Raw genomic sequence first — 24,275 nt, forward strand, 5'->3', positions numbered from 1 at the left:
ACAGAGGGGGTGTGAGCTGCCGCCTTCAACAGCTTTGTACCGGCGGTGCTTCGCATACTTAAAAGCCAAAAAGCCCTATTGATTTTTTTTTTGACTGCTTGCTTTGCACTCCTTTGAAAAGGAAGATATGTTTGCATTCTTTTAATTGTGAGACAGAACTGTCATCTCTGTCTTGTCATGGAGCACAGTTTAAACTTTTGAAAAAGAGACAAATGTTTGTTTGCAGTGTTTGAATAACGTTCCTGTCTCTCTACAACCTCCTGTGTTTCTGCGCAAATCTGTGACCCAAGCATGACATTCTAAAAATAACCATATAAACATATGGTTTCTACTTCGCGGATTTTCCTATTTCGCGGGTGGCTCTGGAACGCAACCCCCGCGATGGAGGAGGGATTACTGTATTACAGATAAAAACATCCATCAAAATTCTTCTTGAAGAGAAGTTGTTTCTTCCTGTTTATTCTTTCCATGAAAGCTATTCTTATTTATTTTTTATTCATTTTTTCTTGACATTGGACTCACATATTATTGGGTTACCATAGCAAAAAAGAAAAACTGTTACTAGAGACTTCAAATACCATTATATCATGTTATCTTGCAAATGAATCACTTTGTATTAGCTTTGTTACCGTGGAATGATAGACTTCATGTTGTTTGAAAATAATTTTCTGACCTTTCCAAGACTATAAACAGCAAGTATTTCCTAAGACTGTTGCAAATTTTTTAAGAGCAACCTCAGAAAGTTTCTAATTTTATATACATATGGAATCACTTTGTGAGGATCGGCTAATTATTTGCACATGTTTTGGCGTATCTTATCTAATCTCATCTCATTTTATTTATAGCTTTTCCTGGTAAGTGCTGCAGCTTTAACAAGCTGGGCAGGGCAGACCTAACTTCCATATCTTCAGGAACAGTTTTCACCTCCTCCTAATGTATTCCCAGGTGTGCAGGCCAACTGAGAGATTCAATATGTCCAACATGTGCTGGGTCTCATCCTGTGCATCCTTCCAATAGCCTATAGTCTTTACATCTCTAGAGGGAAACTTCACAAAATACCTAAACCACTTTAAGTAGCTCTACTTGTCTTCCTGGATTATCAAGATCATCCTTCATTCATGATTTCTACATCCCTGTAAAGGAACCTCATTTCAGTAACCTATGCCGATAATGTCATTCTTCTAGTTAATTCCAAGTTTTCATCATAGCCCTTTATATTGGGCTTCTGATATGTTCAGAGTATCCTAAAGATCAGTCAAATTATAACAAAAGCAAGACAACATCATAACAGAGAACACCACAGTAGATGCAAAAAATCTAAGAGAACGTCTAGGAAAACTGTAATACTTGGACCAATGCAGCTCTGTTTGTAGCCTCCATGTGGGTTCACTGCTCACAAATTGAATGTGAGAGTCAGGTGCTATATCACTTGGATGACAGGAAAGTAAAATGCTTGGAAGGTGTGGGGATTCTTATAATAACATGGTTACGTGCCATACAGTTGAAGTTCTTTCTGATGTATAATGGGGTTTTCTGAATTTGACTTAAAGTTACAGAGAGGAAAACAATAACTGCTGATAGCATTTGTACAAGCATTTAACAACTAATCAGAATATTAAGGTTTTCTTAGAAACATTAGTTTCATTACTCAAAAGAATACTACCTACTGACGTTGTAGTTGTCTTGCAAGACTTCATCACTCATGTGCAGAATGACTGAGATAATCGGAGGAGCATAATTGAGAGGAATGGCTTGTATGATCTGAATGGCAAATTGTTATTGTACTTGTGTGCTGATCATGGATTGTCAATACCAAATATCATGTTTGAACACAAGGTTGCTAATATATGCAACTTGTATCAGAGAACCCTGAGCCAAAAATCAGAGATCATCTTTATAGTCATACTATATATTCTAAAAAGAGGCTGTTTATGTTATAAACACTCAGGTAAAGAGAGATGCTGAAATGTCAATTGTTGGACTCAAACAGACAATAAAGGTGAGCTATGTGTCATGATGTTAGGGGCGTTTGCCACAAATACTTTGAAACCTTTAATTTTTTGACATCATTTTATGCTTTGCAAATATAATTAAGATATTATTTATTTCAGTTTTGGTTTATGGGACCCCTAGTCTGATGGTTGCTATGTAGTTGCTAACAGCAATTTCCAAGGTTTTTACTTTTTTTTTTTAATGCCCAGTAAGTGGGATACACAGACTGATTTTTCTCTTTTAAATATAGATTGCCACTTCAGTCTGAAAATCCAAGAGTACTTTACTCATCTTCCTTCTTACAACCCTTTATATAATATTCTAACTTTTCAGCAGTCAAAATCATTTTAAGGTGCTTTCAAAGAGAAAGTCAGAAGTAGAATTGACCCAGCCAGCTTGTATTTTAACACCATTGCCAAAGCAACTAAGCTCCAGTTCTAGCAACATTGACTACTTACTTACTTATGCCCTCCACCCCTTCTGGGGTATAGGCCGCCAAAGGTAGATCTCCACAGGTTTCTGTCCTGAGCCATTCTTTCTAGTTGACTCCAGGTGTAGCCCATCCTTGTGATGTCTGCCTCGAGGTCGCATCACCAGGTGTTTCTTGGACGGCCTCTCTTCCGCTTTCCTTGGGGGTTCCATCTGAGAGCCTGTCTGGTGATGCTGGTTTGCGGTTTGTGTAGGGTGTGCCCTATCCTTCCCCATCTTCTCTTCCGGATTTGTGCTTCTACTGAATGTTGGCAGGTCCTTTCCCATAGATTAGTGTTACTGATGGTGTCTGGCCTGCGAATGTGGAGGATCTTTCTGAGACAGGTGTTGATGAAAGTCTGGATTCTTCGGGTGGTGTTATTGGTTGTCCTCCAGGTTTCGGCCCTGTACAACAGTACTGACTTCACATTTGTGTTGAACAGATGGATCTTGGTGGTCAAGGTCAGTTCTCTGGAAGCCCAGATGTTCTTGAGCTGTATAAAGGCGGCTCTTGCTTTGCTGATCCTTGCCTTGACGTCTGTATCTGTTCCACCCTGCTGGTCGATGATGCTGCCCAGGTAGGTGAAGGACTGTATCTCCTCCAGGGAACTTCCATTTAAGGTGACTGGGTTGTTGCTGCTGGAGTTGATCTTAATAATCTTTGTCTTCTCCATGTGTATGTTGAGTCCAACCTGTGATGATGTGGCTGCCAACACATTTGTCTTTTCTTGTATCTGCTGCTGACTGTGGGAAAGAAGTGCAAGATCGTCGGCAAACTCTAAGTCTTCCAATAGGCTCCACAAGGTCCACTGGATTTCATTCCTGCGTTCACTAGTGGATGTCTTCATGATCCCATCCCTGTCGGACTCCCGTCTTCACTTGGAAACTGTTGGTGAGCTGCCCTCCATGGATCACTCTGCAGGTTATTCCCTCGTATGAGCTCTTGATCAGGTTGACCACCTTGGCTGGGATGCCATAGTGCCGGAGGAGCTTCCACAGGGTCCCTCAATCCACACTGTCAAACGCCTTCTCGTAGTCGACAAAGTTGATGTACAATGGTCTATTCCACTCCAAGGACTGCTCGACTATGATACGTAGCATTGCAGTCTGGTCTGTGCATTATCGATTCTGCCTGAAACCTGCTTGCTCATCTCGTAATTGTGGATCGACGACGTCCTTCATCCGCTCTAGGAGGATCCGGTTGAAGACCTTGCCTGGCACTGACAGGAGTATGATGCCTCTGTAGTTGTTACAATTACTTAGGTCCCCTTTTTTTGGAAGCTTGACTAGGTAACCATCCTTCCAGTCTGTATCTCTTCCTCCTCCCAGATCTTCTCGAAAAGGGGGTACAGCATCTCCACCGATGCTTCCAGGTCTGCTTTTAGGGCTTTTGCTGGTATGTCATCAGGTCCAGCTGCCTTCCCGTTCTTCATCAGGGCGATGGCCTTCCTGATCTCTTCTCTGGTCGGCTTACTGCAGTTAATGGGGAGATCTTCGTTGGCTGGGTTGATGTTTGGAGGGTTTGGTAGTACTGGTCTATTCAGAAGTTCCTCAAAATGTTCAGACCATCTATTCATCTGCTGTTCTAGTCCTGTGATGGCCTTTCCCTCCTTGTCTTTGACGGATCGCTCTGGCCTGTTGTATTTCCCAGATAGTTTCTTAGTTGTGTCATACAACTGTTTCATGTTGCCGTTGTACACTGCCTGTTCTGCTTCAGCTGCCAGTCCATCTATGTAGTCTTTCTTGTCCTTCCTAATGCTCTTCTTCACTGTTCTATGGGCTTCTGCGTATTCCTCTTGGGCCTTGGCTTTTGATGCCCTAGTCCTGCTGTTATTGACTGCCACTTTCTTCTGTTTCCTCTCTTCTATCCTTCCCAAGGTCACAGCTGTGATCCACTCTTTGTGATGTTGTTTCTTCGTTCTGACCACTTCTTGACAGGCTATTCTCAGTGTCTCTTTTACTGCCTCCCAGCTGATCTGCACCCTACTTCCTTCCTCTTCCTTGTGCCATTCTTATAGAACCTCAAACTTATTCTTCAACTGAAGTCGAAACTCTTCCCTGATGCTAGAGATTTTTAGACGGCTGACATCGTACTTCACTCTACACTGTGTTGTTTCCTTCCAGTTCTTTTTCAACTTCAGCTGCATGCTGGCTACTACTAGGTGGTGGTCGGAAGCCACATCTGCTCCTCTTCTAACTCTAACGTCCTTAAGGGATCTTCTGAACTTCTTGCTAATGCAGATGTAGTCAATCTGGTTCTCTGTCAAGCTATCTGGTGATATCCAGGTGTTTTTGTGGATCCTCTTGTGAGGGAAGATGCTGTCTCCGATGACCAGGTTATTGAGCGCACACAGTTCTGTAAATCTCTCTCCATTATCGTTCATCACTCCCAGCCCGTGGATCCCCATGATTTGTTCATATCCTGTATTGTCGGGTCCAATCTTGGCGTTGAAGTCTCCCATAAGGATGACAATGTCTCTGGCTCGAAATGGCTGTACGATTTTCTGCAGTCTGTTGTAGAACTGGTCCTTTTCTTTTCCATCAGAGTCATTAGTTGGAGCATAACTCTGGATGACGTTGAGTTTTATCTTCTTGTGTTTGGTTCTGAAGGATGCTGTGACGATTCTGGGGCCGTGTGCCTCCCATCCAATCAATGCCTTCTGTGCTTGTTTGGACAACATGAGGCCTACTCCCTGCGTATGGGTTGCATTACTCTCTTCATGCTCAGAGTACAGCAACAGTTCTCCTGTCTTCAGTTTTCTCTGTCCAACTTGTGTCCATCTGGTTTCACTGATGCCCAACATGATCAGGTTGTTCTTTTTCATCTCGGCAGCTACCTGTGCCATCTTTCCTGTCTCGTACATGGTCCTGACATTCCATGTGCCGATAAAGGTTTTCCTGGTTGAAAGAAGGTTGCTTCCTTCCGGCTTTCTCCCTCTAGCGTCATGTGTCTCAGAGTTGTCGGAGATCCTTCATTTGCCAGGAAGTTAGTCTCTGTTTCTCTTTTTGGCGTTTCTATAGCAGTTAGAGTTTTATGGGGTAGAGTCGCTAGCCCAATGCCCAACCCTCCTCCTTTTTCATCCGGGCTTGGGACTGGCAATGGTGGAGTTTAGCAACATTGAAGAGAACATAAAAGTACTGCGAGGTTGTATCTCAGTTCTCTGAATGTTGCAATTCTCTTAGTTTTTCTTGCAGTATTGTACTTTTGAAGTTTTGATTTTATTTATTTATTTGTTTTTAATTGCACCATCTTTTCCTTTTTCTGAAGGTGTCATTATCTTGTATATTTTGATTCCTTATGCATTAGTCATTCTAATTTTGTTGTCTCGTATAGATTAGAAGGAGGACAAGGAGATTGGGAGCTGCAGAAGACAGAAACCAAATGTTGACACCTTATGCAGGTAATTCAAATTAGGTGATTTGAATGTAGCACCTTAGACTGCCATTCCTTCAGAAGAACATATGGGTTTTCTTAATGTGAGTCTAGTTGTTGATTTGTTTGACAAAATATAGTCCAACCCTAATGCTACAAAAAGTTCTGAAGGGGTTAGGGTTGTTCCTAATTCCTTTTGTCACAAAGTCTTGAAATAGGCTAATAATTCTCCGATTTCAGATCATGTTGAAATAAAAATTATAAAGAAGCTCATCAAAAAGCATTTCTAGGGGCAATCATTAACAAGGGATGTTAGATATTATGAATAACCCTGCAAGACCTCTTTCTGTAATAAAGTACACAGTGCTATGCCCATTGGGTTATTGCAGCATTTACCATCTCTTGATTTTATTGCAGACTAGTATTGCCAAGGTCTATTTGTATAATTGGCTAAGGTAAGACATCAAATATTTATGTGTTTTTTAAAATGTTTGTCAATGCAATGTTTCTTTGTCAATGCTGGCTGAAAGGCAAGTGTCCCATTCATCATCTACACTATCTCTATATTAATTATCAACTTTTCTGCTGTCATTAGTGAAGAGTTTGTTCTTTTTGTGTATGATTGGATTCCATAATTGCTGCAACTCATTTCTGGGTGACAATCATGAATACTACTTCTTCTTACCTGGTTTAGTGTGGTTTCACAAATAGATGTTTAATCATGCATTGATAAATCATTTTGCTTATAGAATAATTTATTCTACGGACCATGAAAAGCCTCTACAGTAGGGGGAATTGATGTTCACAGATATCATTGCAGGTCTCCGTATTATTACAGAAGAGAGGTGGGTATTTGAAAATGTTGTAAGGATGACTGAAAGTTAATTTGTTAAAAAATTATTTAAAATTTCTGAAAATCATGATGCTGTATTGGCATCAAAGCCTAAAATTATTAGTGTCTCATCAAAAATGGACTTCAATAAATGTCTACCATCAAGAAAAAGTTGCTAATTCTGTCCTCAGTCATTCTCTTTCTATGATTTTCTAAACAGCAACTTGGCATGCACAAAAAAAAATCATGTTTCATTCTGTTTCATTGTGCCCTAATCTCTGTTGCACTTAGTAGAGATATGCAGGTATTATTGTCATATGTACACAGTGCAATGAAATTCCTATCAGCATGTTTGACCAACATGGAGTAGGCTACCACTGTCTTTGTCCAATTGCCGAAATTGTGCTCTCTTGGCTATGAACACTGCAACATCAAAAAATAATAGGTAATGATGAGTGAAACAACAGCTATTCCTTTTGCAATGTGTTTTGCAAAGTTGATGCTAAAGTTTGTTTCACATGCAAATTTGCAAACAAGAAATTCATTAAAAGGGTGTTTGAAAATGTTTAGGATGCTGAAAGAAAGGAACAAGATTCCTTAAGGGAATGTCAACATCATACAACCCTTTTGACCCATATATTTTTTAGAAAAGAGTCTAGATGAAAATAAACAGGGAAAACTGTCTTTTGTAAATTCAACAATCTTAAAACAACCCATGATTAGAAAAAACTGACACACTGCTAGACAAAAAGTGTAACTCAGCTATTTAGTTTTTGTTTTGTTTTCACAGAATAATGTTGTTGACGAGTATTTTTCGTAATAGTTTTTATCAACAAAATTAACACTGACTCCAACTAATGCCTATGAGTCAAAATAGACTTTTACCAAAATTTAAGATGCAGGCTTATGGCCTAGACGGGACCAAGAAAAAAAAGGCAAGGCTTTTGTATTCTGTTCAAAATTCTGATTAGGAAATAGGGGAACTTCCAAACAACTAACCTAATGACAATGAATTCTTTTTATGTTTTAAAATATTATTTAAAAAAATATTCAAAATTAGAACAAAAATTGAGGATGGAATAAAAGGTATTTCAGAAAACCAAATGGAAGCAACAAAAGCAGTCCACAGCCCAGGAATTAAATAAAGAACAACAAGCGAAGATTCTAGTATCAGAAAAGCAGAAAAATATTTACAAATATTCACACATCACAAAACCAAGAAAGAACTGAGAAAAGAGCATACACTGATCAATTTGCCAGCGAGGGATTGGACTCCACAGCTCATATACAGTAATGTATAAAGGCTGAGGCCAGTCCCTCAGTTGCAATGTAAAGTACACACAAAACACAAAAATTGATATTGATATATACAAAAAGAGAATAATCTAATTAATAAACAAAACATTCACTAAAAATATACAAAATTATATTTGAAAAGCAACAGAATGGTTAAACGTTAAAAAGGCCATATTGTAATACTATTGTTTCTGACAGGGACCATAATTTTGTAACCCAATTTTAGAAATACTATTCTGCCAAATCATGTTTGCATTCAAATCTAACCTCTAGATATATAACAGAAATGAACATGAATGAACTGGACTGAAGGAGAGTGCATTGATTTTGACATAATGGACTTTGCTCATACTTTATTTTAGCTGCTATTCTATACTGCTATTCTGAAAATTTATTTGTACATGTTTTAAGGAAAGGTGAGTCCAAGAACATTTGACACTGTGAGCTGGGATGATTTTATGATTTTGGGGATCAGGGTTATTGATTTTAGGGGTATCCTTGAGCTGGGTTATTTGATTTTGGGATGTGTTAAGTTTAGTGAATGCAGAATGTCTGAGGGGAAGATGGAAAGAAAAAGAGCCCAATAGCATCTCAGTGGCATTAATAATTCAAGAATTGGAGAAGGCAGACACTGAACCTATTTTATACCCCACAACAGAAAATGTCAAAAAAGCAGTGCAGAAACTGAGATCAAAATTAGAAATTGGACTTTTCCAGCTATCAGCTGGATATTAATATTTTAATGACAATACAGAAGAAATGCAGGATAAATGAGATGATATTGCTGACCACATTATGTGACCAGAAATGTATAAAGGGTAAGTAAAAGAAAATGGGGACTTTCAAAGGAGATGCTAATAATCTGGCAAATTAAGAAAAAGTTAGCACTTGATAACTTTTATACATAATGAAGATCTGAACACAGCAGCATTCATGTGGCAGTTAGATGAACTGGGTACTATCTTACCAGAAAAACAGGTAAAAATAATAACACCACAAGAAAATTAGAAAACGGAAGTGTTTTGTCAACACTGCTTTTTTTTTTTTTTGGAGCTTCTAAAAATTCAAATAAGGAAAAGAAAAAGGAAGAAAAAAATAAAATGTCCTCATAACAGTAAAGTTTTTAGTAAGCATATTAAAATCATTCATTAACAGAATAGAAAAAAATAGAAATTGTTTAAGTTAGCCCTTTCAGCTGTAGTAAAATTGTATAGTAAAAATGTCGGTACTTTTTAAAATTTTGAAGAATTTGCTGAAAACAACGAAAAAGATATTTTCTGCACAAAATACGAGATACAGTATCAGTTGAATTCATTAAAAGAGCTATGAAAACATATTCTGAATAACCAATATTTATTTCAATCAGAATGTCTCCAAATTTGTTTTTTTAGGTTGTGATGGACGGCTGGCAGCTCAACCCAGCCGACACATCCAGGATGCTAGATGGAGTTTTCCCTGCAGCTTAGAGGTGCTCCGGATTCCCGCAGGGCATCATGGGAGATGGAGTTTGGCTTCACAGCCCTGCTGGGTACCGTGGGTGCCACCATGTGACGCTGCAGGGAGACGCAGGGATTTTTGTTTCCTATATAGCCTATAGTACTCCCGAGTCACAGGGACGAAAGAACAGAAGTACTTCCTGGCTGAAAGAAAATGTAATTCTCCATTTGACCCGGAAGTGCTGACAAGTCATGTGAACAGAACAGGAGAAGCACTTCCGGGTCAAGGACTATATAAAGGACTGGTGGAGACCCAGCAAGCAAGCCGGAGTTGGGAGGGAGTGTGACAGAGCTGCTGGGAGGAGAGGAGAATTGTATTGTGATTATTGATAATTGTATGATTATTATAGTTACTGCCTGTTTATTGTGGTGGAGGTGTTTTGGGGCACTTTGAAGAAGAAAATTAAATTATTTCTTAGTGCTTTTAAACCTGTGTTGGCTTCTGTCTGTTGGGTTTCATGGGGCAACAGCGCAAAAAGCACCTACTTTCCATAACCATGGCTGTCTATCAGTCTGTGGGTCTGTGCACATGAAACAACTCTGCTCCCAGTGGATTTATTTCTTTGAAATTTTGGCATACTTATTCTTCAAGGAAATTTTTTATGACAATTCAGTTTTCATTGAGATTTGTGAAATACACTGTGTATTTTGATAGAACAGATTTTGTTCTTTTGCTTTATTCGACTGCCACTCCAGAGAGCAAAAACAGTGAATCACTGAGATGAGTAAAATTCTGTTGGGAGGAACACCTGCAGGTGTATACAGATTAATGGATGAGACAGGGTCTAATGTAGACAGGGTTGGATGGCCAAGTGTTACCATCTTGTGAATGTATGATGTTAGATGTGTATTTATTTATTTACTTTGCTAATAATGATATTGTTCTGGCTTGGCAGGAAGCGGAAAACTAATTTTCAGAGACAAACTGGGAGATGCTTGCAAAAAGCAAAACAAAACAAATAAAACATAAATGAAGTGACTGAAACCCAGGCGAGAGACAAGAATTAAAGTCAAAGACAAAAATCAGGCAATAAAAATGGAAACCAGGCAAGAAACAAAGATCAATAGCAAAGAGAGTGTTTTTTTTTTTAATAAGTTATCTGCAGATCAGATAAAGCTTGGTTCAATCGCTGACCTTTTATCCCGTCATGCCAATGAACTTGAGGTCACAACGCTGGAGATCACGCCCCCAGAGACCATGCCCCTAGCAGGAAAAAGGGGTCCAATACAGAAAAGCAATAACACCCTAAAAGTTAGCCCTAATCATGACGGATAATATTTATTCAATACAGAATTAATGATATTTTTTATCCAATACAATATTAATGATATTATTTACTTATCCATCACCATCTCTTAATATTGTATACCAGAATGCAGCAATAAGTTTCGTTACATGCTAACAGTTTGGCTCCTGCCTCTGTTCCATCTGGTACTCATCTCCACAGCTGTGTGTTCTCTTGTATAAACCTCAGTCAGAGCAGATCTCTTCTTCTGCTCCTTGAAATCTAAGCAGGTGAGTAGCATGGTTTTCATGTCTGTAATAGCAACAAATAAAAGCAACTTGACTTTTGTAGAATAGTATAAAAGATTGCTCTGTGACACTTTATATTATAGTCACTTAAAGTGTGTGGCTACATTATCTAAAGATTATAAAGATGCAATATTTCATTGACACTATCATTTATCAACAGAACACCACAATGATCCACTGCCTATCATGTTCATATTCAGCCAACAATTTTAATTTGAGACTTTAGCGCAGATTTTAAATCTCCATTAGGTAGTTTCTTGAAAAAATATACATTTAAGAAACTTGAACTAAAATTAGCTTTACAGTCCCCACATTCAACAACTAACAATTACACATCTTTTTTTCATTTGACTTTAGATTTAATGTCTATGAAAGCAATTTCAGCCACATAATATTGTAAAATGGCATTTAAATACATGTTTTATGTACACTACTAATACATGTAATTTTAGTTGTAAAAATATGCAAGCCAGATAACCAAATCTCTGAATGCACCCGGATTTTACACCATGCATACATTTTTTAACGTGTTCTCATTTTTTTATACACTGTATATGTTTAGCCTTCATTTGAAGTACTGGTCACTCTTTTGGGGAAGGTGTCTATTTGAAACTTTACAGTGTATACAAAAGACATTCTCGCAAAAAAGAAAAGTCTTATGAATAATATGTGTCAGTTGACTAATTAATAATTTTAAGCAGATCCTAATGTAGGGAACACTCCACATCTAAAAATTAAGATATAACATCTGCAGACACATGATAATAACATTGTTACATTTTTAAGTAGCTCAATTTTCATTATGGCAGTCCTTTCTGAACATAAGTCATTGGGTAGGTTTAACATTTCTCTTCCACCCACAAAGATCAAGAAATAAAATGAAATTGCATGGTCCCTTTGGAAATTTTTAAAGGTAAAAGCAAGGTCCGCCACAATGTACAGTATACAACTAAAAGTATGTGGACAACACTCCAAATTTTTGAGTTCAGGTGTTTAAGCTGCACTCATTGTTAACAGTTGTATAAAGTAAAGCACATCTCCAAATCCAGCAGTTTCCAGGCACAACCCTCTTGGGAAACCAGTGTACAATCCTTCAGTAGTACCCTGCAAGACCTAGGAAAGCTTGCACATCACGTTTAGTCTGTGACTGGTGTTGGTCTCAAATGCAAGAAACTTTGGAACACTGTATTTTGACTTGTCCTCCTCCCACCACATACCCTAAACTTTTTGCCTCGGTCAACCTGAGATACCATTTTTTTGGAATGATCTGTGGGCCAGTGTTGCAGATGGTGAATAGAACGGCCAAGACATGATGTAGGTGTTCCTCCCAGGTGTTAAGACATATGATTATGCTGTCTAAATAGGCAACACTATAGGCACTATGGGGCCACAGCAGTCTGTCCACAAGACACTGAGGTTGTCCACCCTCAGCATGGGATTAACGTTTAAATGGGAGATGTGGTTAAGCCGATGGAAGTTATTGTTCAAGCACCACCTGCCTATTTGGCTTAAGGACCAAAATTATAGGACTGGACCAGGAGTTGTGGCTCTCCTCAATAACTCTGAAGTCCAGCATGCACTGCATTCCCAGCTCAACCTCTGCCTTCTTGGCTTCCCAGAGCTGATACAGATGTTCTCTGACTATGACTCCTAGTTAAGTAACAATGTCATGTGTGATCAGTGTCATTTGGTCCAACTTGGGGTCAACAACCCCTGCAATGAAGGCGATTGTGGCTCTATATCCCCTCTTCTGTTGGGGGCTAAGGCTGTCCCTAACATTAAGTTGTTCAGTGTACATATCCAGGAGCTTCCACCCTCCTACAAATTCTTTATATGATATAGCGGTGTTGCTGCTGGAGACATGTAAGACAAGGACTGTTCAACCGAGCTTTGCATGAAAAAAGAACAGTAAGAGAGCTTTGCATAGCCACACAACAGTATATGCTCCAATGTGCCTATGCGTTGTCACAAGAATGGATGCCACCCCCTGGTCAGACATGGAATTGTCACTATTTGAGTCCTTTAGCTGCCTCCCATGCGCACGTGTGTGACACCATATTCCATGCAACACTTCACCGCAATGGTAACAGCAGAGGGGTGCCAGGGAGCAATCCCTTCTCTGGGGCAGTGGCTCCACATCATTTGGGTTGGATTTTGGCCTCTGTGCTCTGACAGTCTGGGCACACTGTCATACTTGAAACTTCTCTATCTGAATGATGATGTAGTGATATTCTATGTTCTCCACCAATCTCTCCATGTCCAGCCAGGTCCGTGTGTGAATTAGACAGAATAGGTGTTCTGGGAGAGAGTGGACCGAGAAGTCTGCTGCAACCATTTCCACAACCTTCTCAGCGGTGTTCTACCCCAGGCACAACCAGTGGCTAAGCTTACTCCACAGATTAAAGACCTCATGCTGGGCACTTGGGTCAAATCACCATTCCTGACAGCACTGGGTATGACAGACTGGCTAAGATCTCCCTCTTCAGAGTGGGATGCTCCTCCTTGTTGTAATACTCACTGGGCCTTTCATTTTCTATGGCCAAGCTGTACCTAAGATCACTACCAGGCATCAGTTGGAATGGTGTAAAGCAGTGTTTCCCAAACTCGGTCCTGGTGAACCCCTGTGGCTGCGGGTTTTTGTTCCAACCAGCTTCTGTTTTTAATTGAACTCCTGGGCTAATTAAGTGAACTGATATTTCCCAAGTTCTGTGTTTAGGGAACAATATAGAAATTAGAAAATTAAGTTTGCTAAAAAAAAAAATAATAATTAAAATGTACCAAGCAGTTATATAGGAATAATGTATTTTTTTTCTTTTTAACAATATTTTCATCTTGATTTTCATTCTACTTTTCTAGGTCTTCTTATTGTTTAATTAATCCATTATTTACTCATTAGTGGGTCAGTTGCTAAAGTACTTGCAGCCTTTGATTATTTAGTGTTGTTTGCCTGCGTGTCTGCTCTGCTCTTAAATTGTCATTATTAAGGTACAACAAAGGGGGAAAAACTGCACAGAGAAAGAGCAAAGTATAATGAAATCAACAAAAGAGAGTTAAGCATTTAAATCTATAGCAAAAGCAGAAATATTTCTAAATGTCTTATAAATGTAAAAATCATGCTGCTATGCTTTTCTGAATGTTGAATAAAAGAAAAAAAAAATACCAGCTAATTAAATGAGATCAGTGCTATCAGGTATTGTCATTGATTAGGAATCCGGTTGGAACAAAAACCTGCAGCCACAGGGGTTCACCAGGACCGAGTTTGGGAAACACTGGTGTAAAGTATGATGTCATTGGACTCTGGAGAAGTAGAAACATGTTATCTGGAGTAATGATTTATGTTTCACTAACTGGTAGTTTGATGGCAAATCTGGGTTTGATGGATACCAGGAAAACGTTTTCAATCTGCACAGTGTCTAATTTAAAGTTTAGTGGAGGAAGAATAATGGTATTGACATTCTAGCCATTAGCTAAACAAATAGGGCTGATGTGGTTTCCTCACATTTGTCAAATTTGTTATGACAGACATCTTTTGCGATTAAAATTATCTGTAATATGTAACAGTTTGGACCCTAACTGGAAACAATTTCATCTACCTACCAAATAATCCAAAGCAATAAAAAAATGTTCCTCTATGTTTTGGATGAATATTGTGCTACAGTACAAATTAATATCTTAAAATATACAGTTGTTACTATTCAAAACATGTATATATGCAGGCATTTCTTACCTAGATAAACTAATATGACCTTTGCCCCTGGATCCTTTCACCAAACATCTTTTAATGAGGCATATAGTTGGATACAGCCAGCCTAACACAGTCTTTTAAATGTCTTTTTATCAGACATGTGCAGTACTACGATTTAATTATGGTGATTTAATTATTCTCATTTACAAAAATGTAATGTCACAAAGGTATGCTGAACCAAAGTAGGATTTCCACCTTCAGAGTGCTTGATACAACAAGATGATATTTCTCTTTACTCACAATTCCCCAAATGTCTACATGTCTAGATCTTATTTTAAGTTCAAAGGCATTCTGCAATTTACTGCATTTGGCAATACAAAAATCTCCTCCAACTTTGTAGACACCATTTCAATGTCAGTATTGAAGGAAAGGGTTTGAAATAAATATAATGAATTCTTTCATGTCACTTAAATCTTGCAACTATAAGCTGAACTACAGTTTCAGTGTCTCCAGTTGTTCACAAAAATTCTTACAGATCAAGAGTAGCTGAAAGCTGGAAAGAGAGGTAAGGTAAGTAATTAGGTAGGTGGGATTCTCAATACATTTTTCATTTAAAATTTTATGGAAGATCACAAACTACTTTTTAGGGTTTATTCTATTTCTTACATTTCACATTTCATAAAAAGTGAATTATTAAAATTGTTATTTCAATAGACCTAATCCCAAGATTGGTATTAACAAAATGTAAAAAAAAACTACAAGACACTAAATCTATACAACTAAAGAGATGTATAAAATCACTGTTAAGCACTGTTAGTGCTAAAATTACTGTTAATCATGCTGTTAGCTGTGTTATCATTTTTCATTTATTTCACATGTAGCATTTGTACACTTTAATAAAATAAATGAAAAAGGACTCCCATTCTTACTTGATTCTTATATAACAGTTGAAACTACAAAAACACCACAAAATGAGATCATACATAGCCTAACACATAAACACTAATATTATGCTTAAGTGTCACACCCAAATTTTTAAAGTGTGACATACAGTGCCCTCAATGCCAGTCAAACCTGTTTTGCCAGCTTGACTAAGAACACAATTAGAACACAATCTATTCAACAGAACTTTCCGAAAAAGTTAATACTGTGAGTGGAACCATCAAAACATTTAAACAAAGCAGATTGGCTAAAATAAAAAATGAGTATTTCTAGGTAATTATATATATGTAAAGTATGTACTGTATATATTGGAAGAATGAATTATTTTTCATGCAAGTAAATTTAACAAGCCACTCCCCAGAATTCCCTCAGAAATCATCAGCTGATCAACTTCAAATAAAAGTATGTCCAGGCAAGCCCTGACCTTAGCCAAATTATCCAGAGAAATCCTAGTTCTACTAGTTTAGCTACTGTCCTCAAAAAGTCTGATGAAGAGTGTGCTGGTTGCCAATTCTTTGTTGCTATCTATCTGTGTTAATTGTTTTACAGTTTGACACATAACTAGTTCATTGGGTAATTCTTTGAGGAAATCTAGGAAAAACATTTGGTCTTTTAATACCTATTGTTCAAATTTGATCACCCATGCCTGTTGCATATAAGATTTTATGATATAGTTGATTAACTGCACTCCATTGTAAACAAAGATTTAGAAGATAAAGGTAGAATTAGTTTTAAAGGGTTTCATGGTGCTGCACATCGTATCTATCTATCTATCTATCTATCTATCTATCTATCTATCTATCTATCTATCTATCTATCTATCTATCTATCTATCTATCTATCTATCTATCTATCTATCTATCTATCTATCTATCTATCTATCTATCTAAGGCTGTACCAATGAGGTGTGACATAATGTGTCTGTATTGAGCAAAAACAGAATGCAAAAAAAGTACACCATGCAAATTATGTTGAACTACACAGAGACTTAGCTGGTACTATAATGACTTCTATGTGGAAATATCCATCCATCCATCCTCTTCCGCTTATCTGAGATCGGGTCGCGGGACAGCAGCTTGAGCAGAGATGCCCAGACTTCCCTCTCCATGGCCACTTCTTCTAGTTCTTCCGGGAGAATCCCAAGGCGTTCCCAGGCCAGCCGGGAGACATAGTCCCTCCAGCATGTCCTGGGTCTTCCCCAGAGCCTCCTCCTGGTTAGACATGCCCGGAACACCTCACCAGGGAGGCATCTAGGAGGCATCCCGATCAGATGCCCGAGCCACCTCATCTGACTCCTCTCGATGCGGAGGAGCAGCGGCTCTACTCTGAGGCCCTCCTGGATGACTGAGCTTCTCACCCTATCTTTAAGGGAAAGCCCAGACACCCTGCGGAGGAAACTCATTTCAGCCGCTTGTATTCGTGATCTCGTTCTTTCGGTCACTACCCATAGCTCATGACCTTGCAGCTCAGCTCCTTTTTCACCACAACAGACCAATGCAGAGCGTGAACAAGATCCTGAGATGCTTGAACTCCTCCACTTGGGGCAGGATCTCGCTCCCAACCCTGAGAGTGCATTCCACCCTTTTTCGGCTGAGGACCATGTTCTTGGATTTGGAGGTGCTGATTCCCATCCCAGCCGCTTCACACTCAGCTGTGAACCGATCCAGAGAGAGCTGAAGATCACGGCCTGATGAAGCAAACAGGACAACATCATCTGCAAAAAGCAGTGACCCAATCCTGAGTCCACCAAACCGGACCCCCTCAATGCCCTGGCTGCGCCTAGAAATTCAAAGGGCAGCCCAGGCGGAGTCCAACTCTCACTGGAAATGGGTTCAACTTACTGCCGGCAATGCGGACCAAGCTCTGACACCGATCGTACGGGGACCGAACAGCCCTTATCAGGGGGTCCGGTACCCCATACTCTCGGAGTACCCCCGTCAGGATTCCCAGAGGGACACAGTCGAATGCCTTTTCCAAGTCCACAAAACACATGTAGACTGGTTGGGCAAACTCCCATGCACCCTCCAGGACCCTGCTAAGGGTGTAGAGCTGGTCCACTGTTCCACGACCAGGACGAAAACCACACTGTTCCTCCTGAATCCAAGGTTCGACTATCCGACGGACCCTCCTTTCCAGGACCCCCGAATAGACTTTTCCAGGGAGACTGAGGAGTGTGATCCCTCTGTAGTTGGAACACACCCTCTGGTCCCCCTTCTTAAAGAGGGGGACCACCACCCCGGTCTGCCAATCCAGAGGCACTGTCCGTGATGTCCATGCAATGTTGCAGAGGCGTGTCAATCAAGACAGTCCTACAACATCCAGAGCTTTGAGGAACTCTGGGCGTATCTCATCTACCTCCGGGGCCCTGCCACCTCAGTTCCAGAGATGGGGGAGCCCACCTCTGAGTCCCCAGGCTCTGCTTCCTCATTGGAAGGCAAGTTAGTGGGATTGAGGAGGTCTTCGAAGTACTCCCCCCACAGACCCACAACGTCCCGAGTCGAGGTCGGCAGCACACCATCCCCACCATATACAGTGTTAACACTGCACTGCTTCCCCGTCCTGAGATGGTGGACCAGAATCTCCTCGAGCCGTCCGAAATCATTCTCCATGGCCTCCTCAAACTCCTTCCACGCCCGAGTTTTTGCCTCAGCAACCACCAAAGCCGCATTCCGCTTGGCCTGCCAGTACCTATCAGCTGCCTCCAGACTCCCACAGGACAAAAAGGTACACAATATTTTCTCAGTTTTGCTCTTTATTTTCCCCAGCTTGATGTCAAAATTCATTCAAAGTTGTGGTGAAGTCATTGCCACATCAACATCAGCACATAGTCAGCTGTCTGAGATGTGCCTAAAACATGTACTTGTGGACAATAAAAAGCATAAAAACTGTCCTGTCTCATGGATCACTCTACAATGCATACCCATTGGCATAGAATTTACTGTGTATTTTTGTGAGGTCAGAAGATATCATCTTATGCCTGAAAAGTGCTGAAATTGCTGAGTCAAAAAGCTGTGAGTGAGAATTTGCAGAAGAAAAAAGTTGCATTGCACTAGAACCCCCCTCCTTTAACCGCCACCTTATCGTGGTGGAGGGGTTTGCGTGTCCCAATGATCCTAGGAGCTCTGTTGTCCGGGGCTTTATGCCCCTGGTAGGGTCACCCAAGGCAAACTGGTCCTAGGTGAGGGATGAGACAAAGAGCGGTTCAAACCTCCTATGATGAATGAAAACTTTGGACGGCGTTTTCCCTTGCCCGGACGCGGGTCACCGGTGCCCCCCTCTGGAGCCAGGCCTGGAGGTGGGGCTCGATGGCGAGCGCCTGGTGGCCGGGCCTGCACCCATGGGGCTCGGCCGGGCACAGCCCGAAGAGGCAACGTGGGTCCCCCTTCCTATGGGCTCACCACCTATGAGAGGGGCCAAGGAGGTCGGGTGCAGTGTGAGTTGGGTGGTGGCCGAAGGCGGGGCCCTTGGCGGTCCAATCCTCGGCTACAGAAACTGGCTCCTGGGACGTGGAATGTCACCTCTCTGAAGGGGAAGGAGCCTGAGCTAGTGCGCGAGGTTGAGAGGTTCCGGCTAGATATAGTCGGACTCACCTCGATGCACAGATTGGACTCTGGAACCAATCTCCTTGAGAGGGGCTAGACTCTCTACCACTCTGGAGTTGCCCCCGGTGAGAGGCGCCAAGCGGGTGTGGGTATACTTATTGCCCCCCGACTTGGAGCCTGTTCATTGGGGTTTACCCCGGTAGACGAGAGGGTAGCCTCCCTCCGCCTTCAGGTTGGGGGACAGGTCATAACTGTTGTTTGTGCGTATGCACCGAACAGCAGTTCGGAATACCCACCCTTTTTGGAGTCCCTGGAGGGGGTGCTAGATGGCATACCTTCTGGGGACTCCCTCGTTCTGCTGGGAAACTTCAATGCTCACGTGGGCAATGACAGTGAGACCTGGAAGGGCGTGATTGGGAAGAATGGCCCCCCTGATCTGAACCTGATCGGTGTTTTGTTATTGGACTTCTGTGCTCGTCACGGATTGTCCATAACGAACACCATGTTCAAGCATAGGGGTGTTCATATGTGCACTTGGCACCAGGACACCCTAGGCCTCAGTTCGATGATCGACTTTGTGGTCGTGTCATCGGACTTGCAGCCACATGTCTTGGACACCCGGGTGAAGAGAGGGGCGGAGCTGTCAACTGATCACCACCTGGTGGTGAGTTGGCTTCGATGGTGGGGGAGGATGTCAGTCAGGCCTGATAGGCCCAAATGTCTTGTGAGGGTCTGCTGGGAACATCTGGCAGAGCCCCCTGTCAGAAGTAGCTTCAACTCCCACCTCCGGCAGAACTTCGACCACATCCCGAGGGAGGTGGGGGACATTGAGTCCAAATGGGCCATGTTCCGTGCCTCTATTGTTGAGGCAGCTGACAGGAGCTGTGGCCGTAAAGTGGTCGGTGCCTGTTGTGGCGGCAATCCCCGAACCCGTTGGTGGACACCGGCAGTGAGGGATGCCGTCAAGCTGAAGAAGGAGTCCTACAGGACCCTTTTGTCCTGTGGGACTCTGGAGGCAGCTGATAGGTACAGGCAGGCCAAGCGGAATGTGGCTTTGGTGATTGCTGAGGCAAAAACTAGGGCGTGGGAGGAGTTTGGGGAGACCATGGAGAACGACTTTCGGACGGCTTCGAGGAGATTCTGGTCCACCCTCCAGCATCTCAGGAGGGGGAAGCAGCGCAGTGTCAACACTGTATACAGGGTATGGTGGTGATGGTGCACTGCTGACCTCGACTCGGGACGTTGTGGGTCGGTGGGGGGAGTACTTCGAAGACCTCCTCAATCCCACTAACATGCCTTCCAATGTGGAAGCAGAGCCTGGGGACTCAGAGGTGGGCTCCCCCATCTCTGGGACTGAGGTCACCGAGGTGGTCAAAAAACTCCTTGGTGGCAGGGCCCCGGGGGTGGATGAGATACGCCCGGAGTTCCTCAAGGCTCTGGATGTTGCAGGACTGTCTTGGTTGACACGCCTCTGCAACATCGCATGAACATCAGGGACAGTGCCTCTGGATTGGCTGACCGGGGTGGTGGTCCCCCTCTTTATGAAAGGGGACCGGAGGGTGTGTTCCAACTACAGAGGAATCACACTCCTCGGCCTCCCTGGAAAAGTCTATTTGGGGGTCCTGGAGAGGAGGGTCCGTCAGATAGTCGAGCCTCGGATTCAGGAGGAACAGTGTGGTTTTCGTCCTGGTCGCGGAACAGTGGACCAGCTCTACACCCTTAGCAGGGTCCTGGAGGGTGCATGGGAGTTTGTCCAACCAGTCTATATGTGTTTTGTGGACTTGGAAAAGGCATTCGACCGTGTCTCTCGGGGAATCCTGTGGGGGGTACTCCGAGAGTATGGGGTACTGGACCCCCTGATAAGGGCTGTTTGGTCCCTGTACGATCGGTGCCAGAGCTTGGTCCGCATTGCCGGCAGTAAGTCGAACCCGTTTCCAGTGAGAGTTGGACTCCGCCAGGGCTGCCCTTTGTCACCGATTCCGTTCATAACTTTTATGGACAGAATTTCTAGGCGCAGCCAGGGCGTTGAAGGGGTCTGGTTTGGTGGACTCAGGATTGGGTCACTGCTTTTTGCAGATGATGTTGTCCTGTTTGCTTCATCAGGCCGTGATCTTCAGCTCTCTCTGGATCGGTTCGCAGCCGAGTGTGAAGCGGCTGAGATGGGAATCAGCACCTCCAAATCCGAGACCATGGTCCTCAGCCGGAAAAGGGTGGAGTGCCTTCTCAGGGTTGGTAGCGAGATCCTGCCCCAAGTGGAGGAGTTCAAGTATCTTGGGGTCTTGTTCACGAGTGAGGGAAGAATGGAGCATGAGATTGACAGGCGGATCGGTGCGGATTCCGCAGTAATGCGGGCTCTGCATCGGTCTGTTGTGGTGAAAAAGGAACTGAGCCGCAAGGCGAAGCTCTCAATTTACCAGTCGATCTATGTTCCTACCCTCACCTATGGTCATGAGCTATGGGTAGTGACCGAAAGAACGAGATCGCGAATACAAGCGGCTGAAACGAGTTTCCTCCGCGGGGTGTTTGGGCTTTCCCTTAAAGATAGGGTGAGAAGCTCAGTCACCTGGGAGGGGCTCAGAGTAGAGCCGCTGCTCCTCCGCATTGAGAGGAGTCAGATGAGGTGGCTTGGGCATCTGATCAGGATGCCTCCTGGACACCTCTCTGGTGAGGTGTTCCAGACACGTCTAACCGGGAGGAGGCCCTGGGGAAGACCCAGGAAACACTGGAGGGACTATGTCTCTCGGCTGGCCTGGGAATGCCTTGGGATTCTCCCGGAAGAGCTAGAAGAAGTGGCCGGGGAGAGGGAAGTCTGGGTATCTCTGCTCAAGCTGCTGCCCCCGCGACCCGACCTCGGATAAGCGGAAGAGGATGGATGGATGGCACTAGAACCAGAAAATGCAAACAGAATTATATTGTTAAAGCTGACAATACAGTATATCTTTTACATTGTTTAAAAACATTTAAAAGTCCACTCTTTCTTCTAGGTAAAAATAGCAAATAATTATATAAATAAATAATTAATGCTGTGATAAACAGTTTTGTGGTTCTTTTGATTGGTGTTCTGGATTATAATATAATTTTCTATTTTTCATGTATTAAAGATACCACATTGGTCACAGACACACCACGTGTGGTATCCTTATCTCAGCTAGAGATAGCAGGCACTGTCACTATCTTACTTCTGTTAAAAAAACTGTCAAGATCAGTCAGAAAAAATCTATATTTTTAGTAAAAAATTGTCTCTAAAAGCTACAAACATGCAAGGTGGGAACATTGTGTACTGGGAATTGTGAGCCATTCTGCAAAGTGAATCTTGTAACCGCAACTTTCATGCCTTCAATTCTCTCCATCCCTTAGAAGTAACATCTCCTGCTCTTCACTTTAAAACTGGCCTTACTTCCACATTAATTTAACCTGTCACTCAGCATGGAAGAAATATTACATTTATACAAGTACAAAGTTTTAATCTAGTGGTGAAAGAAATTGTCAAAACTATTATAAACGTGCATTTCTGACAAAATTTTCTTTTTGTTTTTTTGGTACCCTTCAAACAATACTGTCATATCACCTCTACGGTCACCTCTGAGCTGGAAGATTGCAACTCTGTATTCAAAAGTTTGCGTGACAAAGCAAGTGGTATTTATACATTTACAATTTGACTTCCTGCAGTTATTGTGGTAGGAATTCTGCTTAAAAAAGCAAACATACCTCTTGTAGCATTTTGAAATAGTTACTTTCAGAATTATTATTAAAATGAAATACATTTAAATGCAACTCTAAACAAATTGTTTCTTATTTCATCAGCACTAAGTTTTTGTTTTGGATACAATTGCTGCCAGTCAACAAGTGTAAATCTCCAAAATTACTCAATTCTTGTGATTTTTTTTCCTAACCTTCTACAACTTTAACCACCTGGAATATTTAGCAGCCTGGATTAGCCACGTCCCTGCTAAATCTTTCATCATTTGGAATAAGTGGTGTGCACCAAAATCATTAACTCTGCATTTACTAGAAATCATAACATCTTTTTTTCTATATTTTCCACAATGATTGATAGAGAGAATGCTGATTGGCTGTCTGTGTTTCTGTTGTTCCGATGCTCCTTTTAAGAGTTGTATTTGAGATGGAGTGTGTTAGTTTGTTTTGTTTTATTTATTTTTTGTTTTCTCATCCTCCATGGTCAACTGGCCATAGCTTCATAGGTCAACAACTAATTAATGGATGGATGTTGCAGGGCTTTATTTATGGAAACAAGTTTCAAGCCACTCTGTTTTCTGTCTATTTAAAGAAATCTGTGTCTTTATCTGAACTTTTTATGTAATTATCGAGGCATTCAGTTTGTTTTTGTATCTTCTGTGAACTTTTCATAGCACTCTGTGCATGCACTCAGTGAAGAATGCTATGTAAAAATAAACTAAATTGAACTGAATTGAAGTTTTATCATATTGTTTGTTCTCTGCCCCCCCCCCCCTTTATACTACATTTATTTTACTACATTTATTTGTTTCATAGTTTTTACTATTCTGTTTATTTTGAATTTGTCTTGTCAGTAATTTTTTTTAATACATATGGTAGAACATTTGGAAACCAGGAGGGCTGAGAAGTTTTCATAATAGTCCTTAGAACTTTTATAGTCAATATGGGTTTTTATTTTTTGTTTGTTTGTTTGTTTGTTTTTTATTTATTATTTCCCATTGTAATGTATTAATAAGAATCTAAAAGGTTTATGACCATTAGTTTCATTAAACATATTTATATGTAAGAATGAAGGCAAAGCACAAACACAATTTGAGTCAGTAAGTGGTTAAGTTTCCAGCCCTTACAGGAACTATGCTAATGCTTATCTTGCTCCACCACAGGCTTGCATATAAAATGAAACTTTTTTTTTTTTTGGCTCTTGTCTCTACACGCTGCATATCCTGTTATAAACAAGAGAAAGCATTCTTGCTATGCAAGCAGGCCTCTGAATGGTAAGTGGATTGAAAACGCTGCTCTCAATGTATGTGCAATCTCATTGCATTTTCTTGTATTTACAGTATATTTCTCAATTGACTCAACAATTAAATGAAACATTTCTGGTAGCATTTATAGCTGAAATAAGTCAAATGTCTGATA

At 41.4% G+C, this 24,275-nt stretch overlaps 1 protein-coding gene and 1 pseudogene across 3 annotated transcripts in view; one reads left to right on the forward strand and one right to left on the reverse strand.

The window, feature by feature from the left end:
• Positions 1–13,561, reverse strand: part of LOC114645492 (uncharacterized) — a 46,485-nt pseudogene extending 32,924 nt beyond the window's left edge.
• Positions 13,562–24,027: 10,466 nt separating this feature from the next.
• Positions 24,028–24,275, forward strand: part of LOC114646619 (AMP deaminase 3-like) — a 131,213-nt gene continuing 130,965 nt past the window's right edge. Inside the window, exon 1 of one of the 3 annotated variants that reach the window (XM_028794894.2) lies at positions 24,028–24,130. The gene's annotated coding sequence lies outside the window, so the exon portion shown is untranslated. The remainder of the gene's footprint in view (positions 24,131–24,275) is intronic. The other 2 variants (XM_028794893.2, XM_051922037.1) reach the window with 2 other exon arrangements.

Source organism: Erpetoichthys calabaricus, chromosome 2 (assembly GCF_900747795.2).
Source record: "Erpetoichthys calabaricus chromosome 2, fErpCal1.3, whole genome shotgun sequence".
NCBI classification, from domain to species: domain Eukaryota; kingdom Metazoa; phylum Chordata; class Cladistia; order Polypteriformes; family Polypteridae; genus Erpetoichthys; species Erpetoichthys calabaricus.